Source organism: Bubalus bubalis, chromosome 13 (genome assembly GCF_019923935.1).
Source record: "Bubalus bubalis isolate 160015118507 breed Murrah chromosome 13, NDDB_SH_1, whole genome shotgun sequence".
Classification (NCBI taxonomy): Eukaryota; Metazoa; Chordata; class Mammalia; order Artiodactyla; family Bovidae; genus Bubalus; species Bubalus bubalis.
The window spans coordinates 31430820-31445675 of record NC_059169.1 but is presented as its reverse complement, the minus strand read 5'-3'; positions in this window follow the sequence as shown (position 1 = coordinate 31445675).

Sequence of the window (14856 nt, the reverse complement as noted above, 5' to 3'; positions counted from 1 at the left end):
CCATGAAGTGATGGGAGCAGATGCCATGATCTTCGTTTTCTGAATGTTGAGCTTTAAGCCAACTTTTTCACTCTCCTCTTTCACTTTCATCAAGAGGCTCTTTAGTTCTTCTTCACTTTCTGCCATAAGGGTGGTGTCATCTGCATATCTGAGGTTATTGATATTTCTCCCAGAAATCTTGATTCCAGCTTATTCTTCTTCCATCCCAGCGTTTCTCATGATGTACTCTGCATAGAAGTTAAATAAGCAGGGTGACAATATACAGCCTTGACGTACTCCTTTTCCTATTTGGAACCAGTCTGTTGTTCCATGTCCAGTTCTAACTATTGCTTCCTGACCTGCATACAGGTTTCTCAAGAGGCAGATCAGGTGGTCTGGTATGCCCATCTCTTTCAGAATTTTCCACAGTTTATTGTGATCCACACAGTCAAAATCTTTAGCATAGCCAATAAGACAGAAATATATGTTTTTCTGGAACTCTCTTGCTTTTTTGATGATCCAGCGGATGTTGGCAATTTGATCTCTGGTTCCTCTGCCTTTTCTAAAACCAGCTTGAACATCTGGAAGTTCACGGTTCTCATATTGCTGAAGGCTGGCTTGGACAATTTTGAGCATTACTTTACTAGCGTGTGAGATGAGTGCAATTGTGCGGTAGTTTGAGTGTTCTTTGGCATTGCCTTTCTTTGGGACTGGAATGAAAACTGACTTTTTCCAGTCCTGTGGCCACTGCTGAGTTTTCCAAATTTGCTGGCAAATTGAGTGAAGCACTTTCAGAGCATCATCTTTCAGGATTTGAAATAGCTCAACTGGAATTCCATCACCTCCACTAGCTTTGTTCATGGTGATGCTTTCTAAGGCCCACTTGACTTCATATTCCAGGATGTCTAGCTCGAGGTGAGTGATCACACCATCATGATTATCTTGGTCATGAAGATCTTTTTTGTACAGTTCTTCTGTGCATTCTTGCCACCTCTTAATATCTTCTGCTTCTGTTAGGTCCATATCATTTCTGTCCTTTATCGAGCCCATCTTTGCATGAAATGTTCCCTTGGTATCTCTAATTTTCTTGAAGAGATCTCTAGTCTTTCCCATTCTGTTGTTTTCCTCTATTTCTTTGCATTGATCGCTGAGGAAGGCTTTCTTATGTCTCCTTGCTATTCTTTGGAACTCTGCATTCAAATGGATATATCTTTCCTTTTCTCCTTTGCTTTTCACTTCTCTTCTTTCACAGCTATTTGTAAGGCTTCCTCAGACAGCCATTTTGCTTTCTTTACATTTCTTTTTCTTGCGGTTGTTCTTGTTCCCTGTCTCCTGTACAATGTCACGAACCTCCATCCTTAGATTCATTAGATACAACCTGTTAGTGTTAATTTATCCAGTATTTATTGAGCACGAATCTTGCAATTAGAACTGGGTCAAACTTTAGGAAGACATATCATAAACAGTCCTACACACAAACAGCTGATCACATCATAAGGGGAATAAGATATGATCTGAAGAGTGTCTTCAAAAGTTGCAGGTTGTAATTGAATAATTAGATATGAGTTCAAGTTCATGGAATCCTAGGGATAAGCTTTAGCTGAATTTTCATTAGGTTGGCATTGGGGAAAAATTCATGACAGGTGAGCATTTATGAATTGAGTTTTAATTATGACTGTGACTGAAGTTTGGCCAAGAGTTGCTTGCATTTCACTACTTGAGGTCAATATATGCACATGAGAGTTCAATAACAGTTTAGATATGTCTGTTGTAACAAGTTTTCACTATGTATTAGAAAATTCTTGAGTAATATTCATACTAATGAAAACAGAAATCATCTGAAATTTTGGTGATAATTTTTTTCAAAAGAAGATATTTTTCACGCATATAAATAAAGAACACTTTAAAATTAGAGACTATAGTGACAGAATTTTATCTCTATAGATTGTTGTTGTTCAGTCACTCAGTTGTGTTCGGCTCTTTGTGACCCTATGAACTGCAGCATGCCAGGATTCCCTGTCCTTCACGATCTCCTGGAGCTTGCTCAAACTCATGTCCACTGAGTCAGTGATGCCATTCAATCATTTTGTCCTCTGTCATCCCCTTCCCCTCCTGCCTTCAATCTTTCCCAGCATCAGGTTCTTTTCTAATGAGTCAGTTCTTCACATCAGGTGGCCAAGGCATTGGAGTTTCAGCATCAGCCCTTCTAATGAATATTCAGGACTGATTTCCTTTAGGATGGACTGGTTTGATCTCCTTGCAGTCCAGGGGACTCTTAAGAGTCTTTTCTACCACCACAGCTCAAAAGCATGAATTCTTTGGCGTTCAGTATTCTTTATGGTCCAACTCTCACATCCATACATGACTACTGGAAAAACCACAGCTTTGACTAGACGGACCTTTGTCAGCAATGTAATGTTTCCACTTTTTAATATTCTGTCTAGGTTTGCCATAACTTTTCTTCCAAGGAGGAAGCGTCTTAATTTCATGGGGGCAGTCACTGCCTGCAGCAATTTTGCAGCCCAAGCAGATAAAATCTGACACTGTTTCCATAGTTTTACTTAAAACTATCATTTAAAAGTGACATGTAATAAAACTATAAAAGATGGTGGTTTGGTCTTTCATGTAACAGTTAAAATAAAAAAGAATGCATGTGATTTGGGTAAAAATATATTATAAATATATATGCATATATTATGAGGAACTGAATATAATTTAGATTTCTAAATATGGAAAAATATTAAATATAACTTCCACAGGTGAAATATCATACGTATTCAAGATTTGCCTAATTATTTTGACTAACTTTGCAAGATTGGGTTGTGAAATTATATTATGCTTTTTCTCTTTTTTTTTTTCTTTTTCCAAATTGGCTTGTTTAAAGACTCAAGAATGTACTTAGAATAGAATGATTTCAAAATTTAATTTAAACCTTTCATTAGAGAATGTTGCTTTATTCAAATTTAGTGGACTATAATTTTTTAAATATATGTAATTTTTTAAATATGATAAAATTGTAATTCATTTTATTTCATATAAAATAAACTTGCTAAAAGTGCACAATAAAGTTTAGTTGTATTCTTCTATTGTGACACCCTATAATGCAAAGGGCTTCCCTGGTGATAAGATGGTAAAGAATCTGCTTGCAATATGGGAAACCCAAGGTCAGTCCTTGAGTCAGGATGATCTTCTGGAGAAGGAAATGGCAACCTGCTCCAGTATTCTTGCCTGGGAAATCCCATGGACAGGGGAGCCTGGTGGGCTCCAATCCATGGGGTTGCAAACAGTTGGACACAAATGAGCAAATATCACATACTGGAAAAAAGACAATGCATGCTGGAGAATTGATTTATAAACCACAGGAGGCCTAAGAAGTTTGACCTCTTTGATAAGGCAATGGCAACCCATTCCAGTACTCTTGCCTGGAAAATCCCATAGACGGAGGGACCTGGTGGGCTGCAGTCCATGGTGTCGCTAGGAGTCGGACACAACTGAGCGACTTCACTTTTACTTTTCACTTTCATGCATTGGAGAAGGAAATGGCAACAACCCACTCCAGCGTTCTTGCCTGGAGAATCCCAGGGACGGGGGAGCCTGGTGGGCTGCCATCTATGGGGTCGCACAGAGTCGGACACAACTGAAGCGACTTAGCAGCAGCATATCTAACCTGTATTTTATTAAATTAAACTTTTTAATATTTTAAGATGTAAAGTTTAGTTGTACATGTCCTTAGCATTGTAGCAGGTTTTTAAAAATTTTATTTTAATTGGAGGATGATAATTGCTTTTCAATGTTGTGTTGATTTCTGCCCTACAATAAAGTGTATCAGCCATAAGTATACATATATCCCCTCCTTCTTCAACCTCCCCAATCCCACCCATCTAGGTTGTCATGGAACACTGGGCTGGGTTTGCTTTTGTTTTTTTAAGATTCCCTCACTTGATTTAGCTACATTTTATCCAGAAACAAGAGAATATTTTATGTATGTTCTATTTCTTGTTCCATCCACTTTATTAAGTCAAAATATCAAAGTAAGAAAATGAGTTTAACATGATCAAATAGTAAGATAAACTTAATTATATAGAGAAATATATTTCTCATTATAAATTAAATTCATTCTACATTTGGCTATAATACTTCACATTCAAAACAAATTTCTGCAATTTCAAATCTCTGTGTAACACATAAAATTGAGTTGAAAATAAACATTAAGGAGATGCAGTTTTAAATACTGTAATCTTTATAAATTACCCATGACAAAGTTTTTGTTGTTTTTCCATCTAAATGGCCAATCAAGATGGTGTGTTACACATTATGGAATGAATACATATTTCTGAGCATAGTCCAAAATTGAAGTCATTGTCATGTCATTTGGATGTGATACACTGTGTCTTTCCTGGTGTTTCAGATGGTAAAGAATCTGTCTGCAATCCAGGAAACCCAGGTTCTATCCCTGGGTTGGAAAGATTCCCTGGAGAAAGGAATGGCTACCCACTCCAGTGTTCTTGCCTGCAGAACTCCATGGAGGAGGAGCCTGGCTGGCTATAGTCCATGGGGTGGCAAAGAGTCAGACACAACTGAGGGACTAACACGTCCACTTCCACACTATGAACAGTAAGATAAACCAAAAGCTTTGGCCACATCTAAACCTGATGCAAATGAACTTATTTACAAATCAGAGATTCATAGACTTAGAGAATGAATTTATGGTTGCCAGGGCAGGGGGTGGGGAAATGTTAGGATAGTTAGGTAGTTTGGGATGGAAAGGTGCATACTGCTATATTGTAAGTGACCAAACAGGGGCTTCCCTAGTGATTCAGTGGTAAAAGTTTCCACCTTCCAATGCAGGAGACATGGGTTTGATTCCTGATCCAGGCAGATCAATCCCACATGCCTCGGAGCAGGTAAGCCCATATGCCACAACTGTTGAGCCTGTGTTCTAGAGCCCAAGAGCCACAACTACAGAAGCCCACACACCTTAGAGCCTGTGCTCTGCAACAAGAGAAGCCATCTCAATGAAAAGGCCACGGACCACAACCAGAGAGTAGTCCCCGCTCACTGCAGCCAGGGAAAAGTCCTAGCAGCAACAAAGACCCAGCACAGTCGAAAATAAGTAGAATGGATTAAAGAAAAGAATGTGGCTAAAAAATATATTAAATAAAATGGATGACCAACAAGGACCTACTGAACAGCACCGGGAACTCTGTTCAATGTTATGTGGCAGCCTGGATGGGAGAGTAGTTTGGGGAGAAGGGATACATGAATAGTATGATTGATTCCCTTTGCTGTCTCCACCTGCAGCTATCACAACATTATTAATTGGCTATACTCCAGTAGAAAAGAAAAAGTTTAATAATAAAAAAATAAAATAAACGCAATTGAAAAACTCCACTTTTCATAACAGAACGCCAGTTTGAATTTTTTAAATGATTCTCTTGAAATTAACTTTCAAGTACTCTCAGTTTTCCTTTGAAAACAAAAGTTGTCAGTGCTTCAGTTTGTCTCTTTCTCTCTCTTGTGAAGAGGTGAAGTAATTGAGGAAACAACCTGATTTTGTTCTATGCCCAGAATTTAACTTCCTGGCTAATATTCTATGCACAGCTGCCAAGGATGTAGCTAAAGAAAAAAGCACAAGGAAAATTGAAGAATAAATCAATTGTTGATATTTTTAAGAATTTTCATGATAATTAAAAAATCATTTGTGCATATCAGTGTTGCAGTTAAAGAAAATGATAGGATAATTATAATATTCAATGTATATCATTTGTATTATATAAAATTGTATGTATTATATGTTATATATATACATGACACATAATAAACACACATATATATATATATATATATATACACACACACACATATACACATGGGTTTCCCTGGTGCCTCAGTAGTTAAAAAAGAAAAAAAAATCCACCTGCAATTCAGGAGACACGCAGGAGACATGAGTTCAATCCCTGGGTCAGGAAGATTGCCTAGAGAAGCAAAGGGCAACCCACTCCAGTATTCTTGCCTGGGAAATCACATGGACAGAGGAGCCTGGTGGGCTACAGTCCGTGGGGTCATAAAACAGTTGGAGATGACTTGGCGACTAAACAGCAACAACATGTACACATGAGTGTGCATATAATTATGATATATAAGCTCATGTGTTTAAGTTTCCTAGCTACAAGTGAATATGCTTCCGTAGACTAATTATCATTTAAACAGGATCTAGATTGACTATCAAGAGACACTGAAAATGAAAAGTTTCATGCCATAGTAGTAAATACTAAAATTCACACCAGAACATAGAAACCTCTTTATATTGAGAGTGTTTACGTGCATAAAAGCACTATTGGTTCTACCCTCCAATTTTAATACTGGATTCTGAGAACCATGATGGTTAATGATTCATGATCATCAACTAAGCATTCTCAGAATAGGACTAGAATTTGTATTTCTTTATTCCAAAAGTGTGTCTCATTTCACTACACAACTGCGTCATTGTATTGGAAACAGATATATGTAGAAGAGCATGGGCATCTTTAATTGAGTGTGGAATGGGTACTTTGATGGAGAACTGTCTGCCAGTTACGTCACCTCCATTCACATTCATGTAAGTTGTTTTGAAAATTCTTACAGATTTATTGAGGTAAATTGATATACAAGAAATTGCATTTGTTGAAAGTATACGTTTGACAGAATCTAGCATATGGAGCCATGAAAACATCGCAACAATCAATCCCAATGTTGCCTTTGGTTCTTTTACATTTGCATCTTCCCATCTCTCTGTGCATGCTTTCTATCTCCAGTCAACTGCTGATCTGCTCTCTGATACTGTAGATAGCTCTTATTTCCTAATTTTATATATATATGGAATGATACAGTATATATACTTCTTTCACTCTGCAAAACTGTAGCGATTCATCTATGTTCCTATGTTGCATCATTTCTTCATTCCATTTTTCCTTTTTTGCTGAATAGTGTTCCAAGGATATACAGTGTTTGTATTTACAAAGTGATACATGTTTGTTGTGTCCCACTTTTTACTAAAACATAAAACATTTGAGTAAGAGTACATGATTTGTCACATACTTTTATTTATTCTGGAAGTAGGTGTATGTTTGAATAACAGGTGTATGTTTGACTTAAAGTAATGTTTTCCCAACTTGTTGCTCCAATTTTTATATTCGGACTGCCAGTTTATGATGATTGCAGCTGCTGATACTAACCATTTTTTTATTGTTCTGTCTTAGTCATTCTAAGAGGTATGGAGTATCTTGCTGATTTTTAAAATTTGTATGTTCTTTATAACTCTTGATGTTGAGGATTTGCTTATTAGACAGCATAATAGCTATCTAGGTGCAATATCTGTTCAAATATTCTGCCCATTTGTTAATTGAGTTATTTCTTTCCCCTAACTATTGAGCTATGTGAGTTTTTCACTTTTGTTTTCTCTTTTTTTTTTAATTCTGAATTTCCATCCCTATCAGACAGATGATTTAAAAGTAATTTCTTCCAATTTTTCTTGTCCTTTCATTCTTGGTGCAGTGTCTTTTAAAGAACAGAAGTTGTGAATTTTGATGAAATGCTGTTTATCTGTATTATTTTAAATGACTGTTACTGTCATATCTAAGAAATCTTTGCCTAATCTAAGTTCAGAATGGTTTTAATTTGTTTTCATCTAGCCATTTTAGAATGTTATGTTTTCCATTTGGTCTGTGATATATTATGACAACTTTTGTTCATGGTAAGTTAAGAGTTCATCTTCATGTTTAGTAGCATTATGAAAGTGATAGAGGAGAGTGAAAAAGTTGGCTTAAAGCTCAACATTCAGAAAACTAAGATTATGGCATCTGGTCCCATCACTCCATGGCAAATAGATGGGGAAAGAGTGGAAACAGGGGCTGACTTTATTGTTTTGGGCTCCAAAATCACCACAGATGGTGATTGCAGCCATGAAATTAAAAGATGCTTACTCCTTGGAAGGAAAGTTATGACCGACCTAGACAGCATATTAAAAAGCAGAGACTACTTTGCCAACAAAGGTCTATCTAGTCAAGGCTATGGTTTTCCTGTAGTCATGTATGGATGTGAGAGTTGGACTATAAAGAAAGCTAAGCACCGAAGAATTAATGCTTTTGAAATGTGGTGTTGGAGCAGATTCTTGAGAGTCCCTTGGACTGCAAGGAGATCCAACTAGTCCATCCTAAGGGAGATGAGGCGTGGGTGTTCATCAGAAGGACTGATGTTGAAACTGAAACTCCAGTACGTTGGCCACCTGATGCAAAGAGCTGACTCACTTGAAAAGACCCTGATGCTGTGAAAGATTGAGGGCAGGAGGAGAAGGGGATGACAGAGGATGAGATAGTTGGATGGCATCACCAACTCAATGCACATGGGTTTGGGTGGACTCCGAGAGTTGGTTGTGGACAGGGAGGGCTGGCTTTCTGTGGTTCATGGGGTCACAAAGAGCTGGACACAACTGAGCGACTGAACTGAACTGGGTAGCATTTATTAATGAAGCCATCTGGGCCTGGGGTTTTCTTCCTGCAAAAGTTTTAAACTATAAATTTAATTTCTTTAATGGATATAAGGCTATTATTTTATTTTATTTTTTTGAAGAAAGTTTTCTAGATCTTGTGTTTAAGGAGTTTATTTCCTCTAAATTATTGTTTGCTCTTATACAATTATCCATAATATTCCTTTATTATTATCTTAATATCTATTAAATCTGTAGTGATTTAATATGTATACATTATGATATTAGTAATGTGTGACATGTCTCTTTTAGCTTTGATCAGTTTGGGTAAAGTTTATTGGTTTAATTGTTAATTCCAAAGCCTGTACCAGCCTTTCCCTGATCATGTGTGATGGCTTTCTAATTTCACTCATACATGCATTTAGTTGCTTTTGAATTCTCTAGTCTTTAAAGTCTAGCTCCTGAAAGGGGAAAAATATAAGACAACTGATACCTACTATATACATGGGGAGTTCTACTTAAGCACTGTTCAGTTCAGTCACTCAGTCATGTGTGACTCTTTGCAACCCCATGGACTGAAGCACAACAGGCTTCCCTGTCCATCACCAACTCCTGGCCTTGCTCAAACTCATACCCATCAAGTCAGTGATGCCATCCAACCAGCTCATCCTCTTTCATCCCCTTCTCCTTCTGCCCTCAATCTTTCCTAGCATCAGGGTCTTTTCAAATGAGTTGGTTCTTCACATCAGGTGGTCAAAGTATTGGAGTGTCAACTTCAGCATCAGTCCTTCCAATGAATATTCAGGACTGATTTCCTTTAGAATTGACTGGTTGGATCTCCTTGCAGTCCAAGGGACTCTCAAGAGTCTTCTCCAACACCACAGCTCAAAAGCATGAATTCTTTGATGTTCAGTTTTCTTTGTGTTCCAACTCTCACATCCATATATGACTACTGGAAAACTATAGCTTTTACTAGATGGACCTTTGTTGGCAAAGTAATGTCTCTGCTTTTTAATATGCTGTCTAGTTTGGTCATAGCTTTTCTTCCAAGGACCAAGGATCTTTTAATTTCATGGCTGAAGTCACCATCTGCAGTGATTTTGGAGCCCAAGAAAATAAAGTCTCTCACTGTTTCCATTGTTTCTCCATCTATTTGCCATGCGGTGTTCTAATATTTATGAAAGGGAAATCTAAAAGAAAGGGATATACGTATATGTACGGCAGATTCACTTTGCTATGCAGTAGACATTAATGCAGCATTGTAAAGCAACTATACTGCAATAAAAAATAATTAATGAAAACAGTGACGGTGTTGGAAGGGAAATATGCTGGCCTTTAAATTGCCTGGAAATGACTTGAGCTGGCGAGGATGGGGCTTGCAACAATGGAGGAAAGGTGCCACTTCATCTGCACTCCTCAAGTCAGAAGCAGGATACAGTGACAGAGCACAGACCCCTGGTATTTCAAGGTCATGATAATTTTTGCATCAGTAACACATGCATAGCTACCTGCCACAGGGATAAGACATGGGAGACAGGTAGCTGGTGCAGAGCTAAGAGCTCACATTAACAGAAATTAGTCACAATTCACCCATCCAGCCTTCTTCTAGAACTTGCAAGCCTTCAGTAGACTTCAGAGTACCAAAATAGTAACACCAGACAGATCCTTCCAGCCCAATTATTGTCTCCAGACGGAGACAGGTTCCTGGTGCTTCTTACTCTGCCATATTGCCAGTACCTCTTCTATGATAGTTAATTTTAAATCAGGGTTTTTTTTTTCCCCCTAAAGGCTTTAAAATCACATATAATAAGATTCAAATTCTGATTCTGACACTCGGTAATGTGATAATGATGAACAAAATACTTAAGTTCTTTGAACTCCATTTTTAACTTATAAAAGTATGCTATTATCATTAATCTGGAACACATTTATTGAATTAAAGTATTTAAAATTTTTAAAACAGCTGACTAGTGTCTGACATATCAAGGGCTTCCCTGGTGGCTCAGACGGTAAAGAATCTGTCTGCACCAGAGTATCCGGAGACCTAGGAATCGATACCTGGATCATGAAGATCCCGTGGAGAAGGGAATGGCTATCCGCTCCAGTATTCTTGCCTGGAGAACTTCATAGACAGAGGAACTTGGCAGGCTGTTTTTCATGGGATCGCAAAGAGTCGGACACAAACTAGTTGACTAGTGTCTGACATATAGAAATCACTAATTTAATGATAACCCTTATGATGAGAGGCAGAGGAACCAGAGATCAAATTGCCAACATCTGCTGGATCATCAAAAAAGCAAGAGAGTTCCAGAAAAACATCTATTTCTGCTTTATTGACTATGCCAAAGCCTTTGACTGTGTGGATCACAATAAACTGTGGAAAATTCTGAAAGAGATGGGAATACCAGAATGCCTGACCTGCCTCTTGAGAAACCTATATGCATGTCAGGAAGCAACAGTTAGAACTGGACATGGAACAACAGACTGGTTCCAAATAGGAAAAGGAGTACATCAAGGTTGTATATTGTCACCCTGCTTATTTAACTTATACACAGAGTACATCATGTGAAATGCTGGGCTGGAGGAATCACAAGCTGGAATCAAGATTGCTGGGAGAAATATCAATAACCTCAGATATGCAGATGACACCACCCTTGTGCCAGAAAGTGAAGAGGAACTAAACAGCCTCTTATTGAAGGTGAAAGAGGAGAGTGAAAAAGATGGTTTAAAACTCAGCATTCATAAAACTAAGATCATGGCATCCGGTCCCATCACTTCATGGCAAATAGATGGAGAAAAAAATGGAAATACTGGCAGATTTTATTTTCTTGGGCTCCAAAATTACTGCAGACGGTGACTGCAGCTATGGAATTAAAAGATGCTTGCTCGTTGGAAGAAAAGCTATGACAAAACTAGATAGCATACTAAAAAGCAGAGACTTCACTTTGCTGACAAAGGTCTATGTACTCAAAGCTCTGTTTTTTCCAGTAGTCATGTATGGATGTGAGAGTTAGAGAAGGCTGAGTGCTGAGGAATTGATGCTTTTAAACTGTGGTATTGGAGAAGACTCTTGAGAGTCCCTTGGAGTTGAAGGAGATCAAAGAATCAATCCTAAAGAAAATGAGTCCTGAATATTCATAGGAAGTACTGATGCTGAAGCTGAAGCTCCAGTGTTTTGACCACCTGATGCAAAGAGTGACTCACTGGAAAAGACTCTGATACTGGGAAAGATTAAAGATGGGGGAGAAGGGGATGACAGAGGACGAGATGATTGGATGGCATCACCAACTCAATGGACATGAGTTTGAACAAGCTCCTAGAGTTGGTGAAGGACAGGGAAGCTTGGCATGCTGCAGTCCCTGGGGTCATAAAGAGTTGACTGTGAGTGAGTAGTGAACAGCTAAATATATATGCATATCTATATCTATATCTCTACTCTTTTTTAACATTCTTTTCCATTAGGCTTTATCACAAGACATTGAATATAGTCCTCTGTGCTATAAAGTAGGGCCTTGTGGTTTATCCATCCTATATAAAAATGCTTACATCTGCTAGGCCCAACTCCCACTGCATCTCTCCTCCTAGGCAACTACTAGTCTGTTCTCTGTGTCTATGATTCCTTTTCTGTTTCACAGATAGGTTTATTTCTGTCACATATTAGATTCCACATATGAGTGATATCAGTGGTATTTGTCTTTCCCTTTATGACTTCATTTAGCATGGTAATCTCTAGTTGCATTCAGGTTACTGAAAATGGCATTATTTTGATTTTTTATAGCTGAATAGTAATCCATTGTATATATGTACCATGTCCTTTTTATCCATTCATCGCTGGTGGATATTTAGGCTGTTTCCATGTCTTGGCAATTTTGAATCATGATGAATGTATGGGTACATGTACCTTTTTGAATTATAGTTTTGTCTGAATACACGTCCCAGAGTGAGCTTTCTGAATCATATAGTCATTCTATTTATATTTTTTTGGGAAACCTCCATACTGCTTTCCCCAGTGGCTGCATGAACTTACATTCCTACCAATAGTGTTGGCAGTGTCTTTTCTCCACACCCTCTCCAGCATTTATTATTTATCGGGATTTTAATTATAGTCATTCTGACTGGTGTGAGATGGCACATCATTGTAGTTTTGATTGGCATTTCTCTAATAATTAGCAATGTTAAGCATCTTTTCTTGTGCCTATTGGCCATCTGTATGTCTTATTTGAAAAAATGTCTATTTAGGTCTTCGTCCCATTTTTCAATTGGGTTTTTGTTGTTGTTGTTATTGAGTTGTATAAGCTGTTTCTATATTTTGGAAATTAGGCTCTTGTCAGTTGCTTTGTAAATATTTTCTAAAGTAAGCAGTTTTTCTTCTCTCAAGCAAATTGTGTGAGGAATTGAGTCAATATAATCTTTAATAAAGTTAACGATTTAACTTAATCTGTGGAGTTTGTTGTCTGTTTAGCTATTTTCAGTGCATCATTGGCTTCAAATGTTTTGAGTGTGGAATCAAGACTCCCCCTGCAGAGATATCCACAGCACTGTAGACTTTTATAGTCAAAACACATCCTTCTGAAACATTTGAGTATTCTTTCTGTTTTATAGCCTATCTTTCAGCTGTTTTTAGCACCAGGAAATTTTCTTTGCCCTCAAATCCAAACGCCAGTTATATTCACTCTGTAAGATCTTGCTTTCTTGTGGTCCCCTCTAGACTTCAGAATGGAGCTGTAGTGTACTCAGTGAATTTCTGGAATGTCCCAACTCTCAGTCATCTCATATTATGCTATTTCCAGACTGGGTTAAACAAGGCACCAAACGCTTCAGGGAGCTCTTTCGTCAAATCTCCTTTCTGATCTCAGCTTTCTGCATTACCACCCCATATACTTGTTGAAGGCCTGTGGGTCTCATATTGCCATGAAGGGTTCACTAAACTTTTTCTAGTTTCTCTTTATGGTCATTCATATAGTTTTGTCTTTTTATTTCTACACTACCAGAGATGAGTCTTTTCCAGATAATGGGCTTGTGTCTTGCTAGAATTTACTTTTATGTTTCTTTGCATTCTCATCTTTTGGTGGATTTTTTTTTCAAATGTAATTTTGTAGCTAATCATGCTTTTTGTTTTTAGTGAGATTGAAGCAACAGTGCCTTGTAATATTTCAACCAGAACTAGAAGTTCTAGTACCTTCAGTTTTATTTTTCCTTCTATAAATTAGTAAATTAAAGTTATTTATGGAAAATAAATATGTGAGAATTGGATTATAAAGAAAGTTGAGTGCCAAATAATTGATGCTTTTGAACTGTGGTATTGGAGAAGACTCTTGAGAATCCCTTGGGCAGCAAGGAGGTCCAACCAGTCAATCCTAAAGGAAATCAGTCCTGAATATTCATTGGAAGGACTGATACTGAAGCTGAAACTCCAATACTTTGGCTACCTGATGCAAAGAACTTGGCAAAGACCCTGATTCTGGGAAAGATTGAAGGCGGGAGGAGAAGGGGATGACAGAGGATGAGATGGTTGGATGGCATCACCGACTCAATGGACATGAGTTTGAGTAAACTCCGGGAGTTGGTTATGGACAGGGAGGCCTAGCATGCTGCGATCCATGGGGTTGCAAAGAGTCGGATACGACTGAGCTACTGAACTGAACCAAACTGATGGAAGATAAAATATATTACATTTTTTAGTAATTGTGTGTATACCAAAGTCAAACTTTTGATGGTAACATACATTATATTTATTTACCCTAAGACTGTTCATTCATTTCTAATTGCTGAGTCTACATTGTGATCTTTTTTTTGATTAGTGACTAGGAACTATATTTCTCTTCTGCTTCATAAAAACTTTCACAGCATATAGAACAGAACTAGTGAATGCTTATTTGTGAATAACACTAGAATGCAATTTTAATGTTATAACTTTGTAGTAATGTTTTTGATAAAATACAATTACAGTCATTTTTGTGTGAATACAATTTATCTAGAAAGAGGAACACAAATGAGTCAATAATATTCATTAGTCATGTGATTACCTTTAAAATAATGTGCTGTCTTAAGCTTGTGTTTATTCAACAATGTTTTCCTTTCTTCATGTTTTTAGATAAGAGAGTATAATGCTATACATAAGTGTTGCATCTCATTTTATCAGTACTCATATTTCATTCCCAATACAATTTTGAAATTATTTTAAGGCCATTGAAGACATGAAGTTGAATAATTATGCTGCAGGTAATATTTAGGTATTTTTCTTAAATTTATTTTTATCCATTAATTAGTGATAGCAATTTTTCCTCTAATATAAATAGTAGCTATATTTCAATTCCCTGGATTTTGACAATAGCTGTTCTTTGCTTTTCTAAACCAAGAACACAGTTCTTATGGTTGACTCAAATGGTTTCAGAGAAGTGTGGTAGTAAATC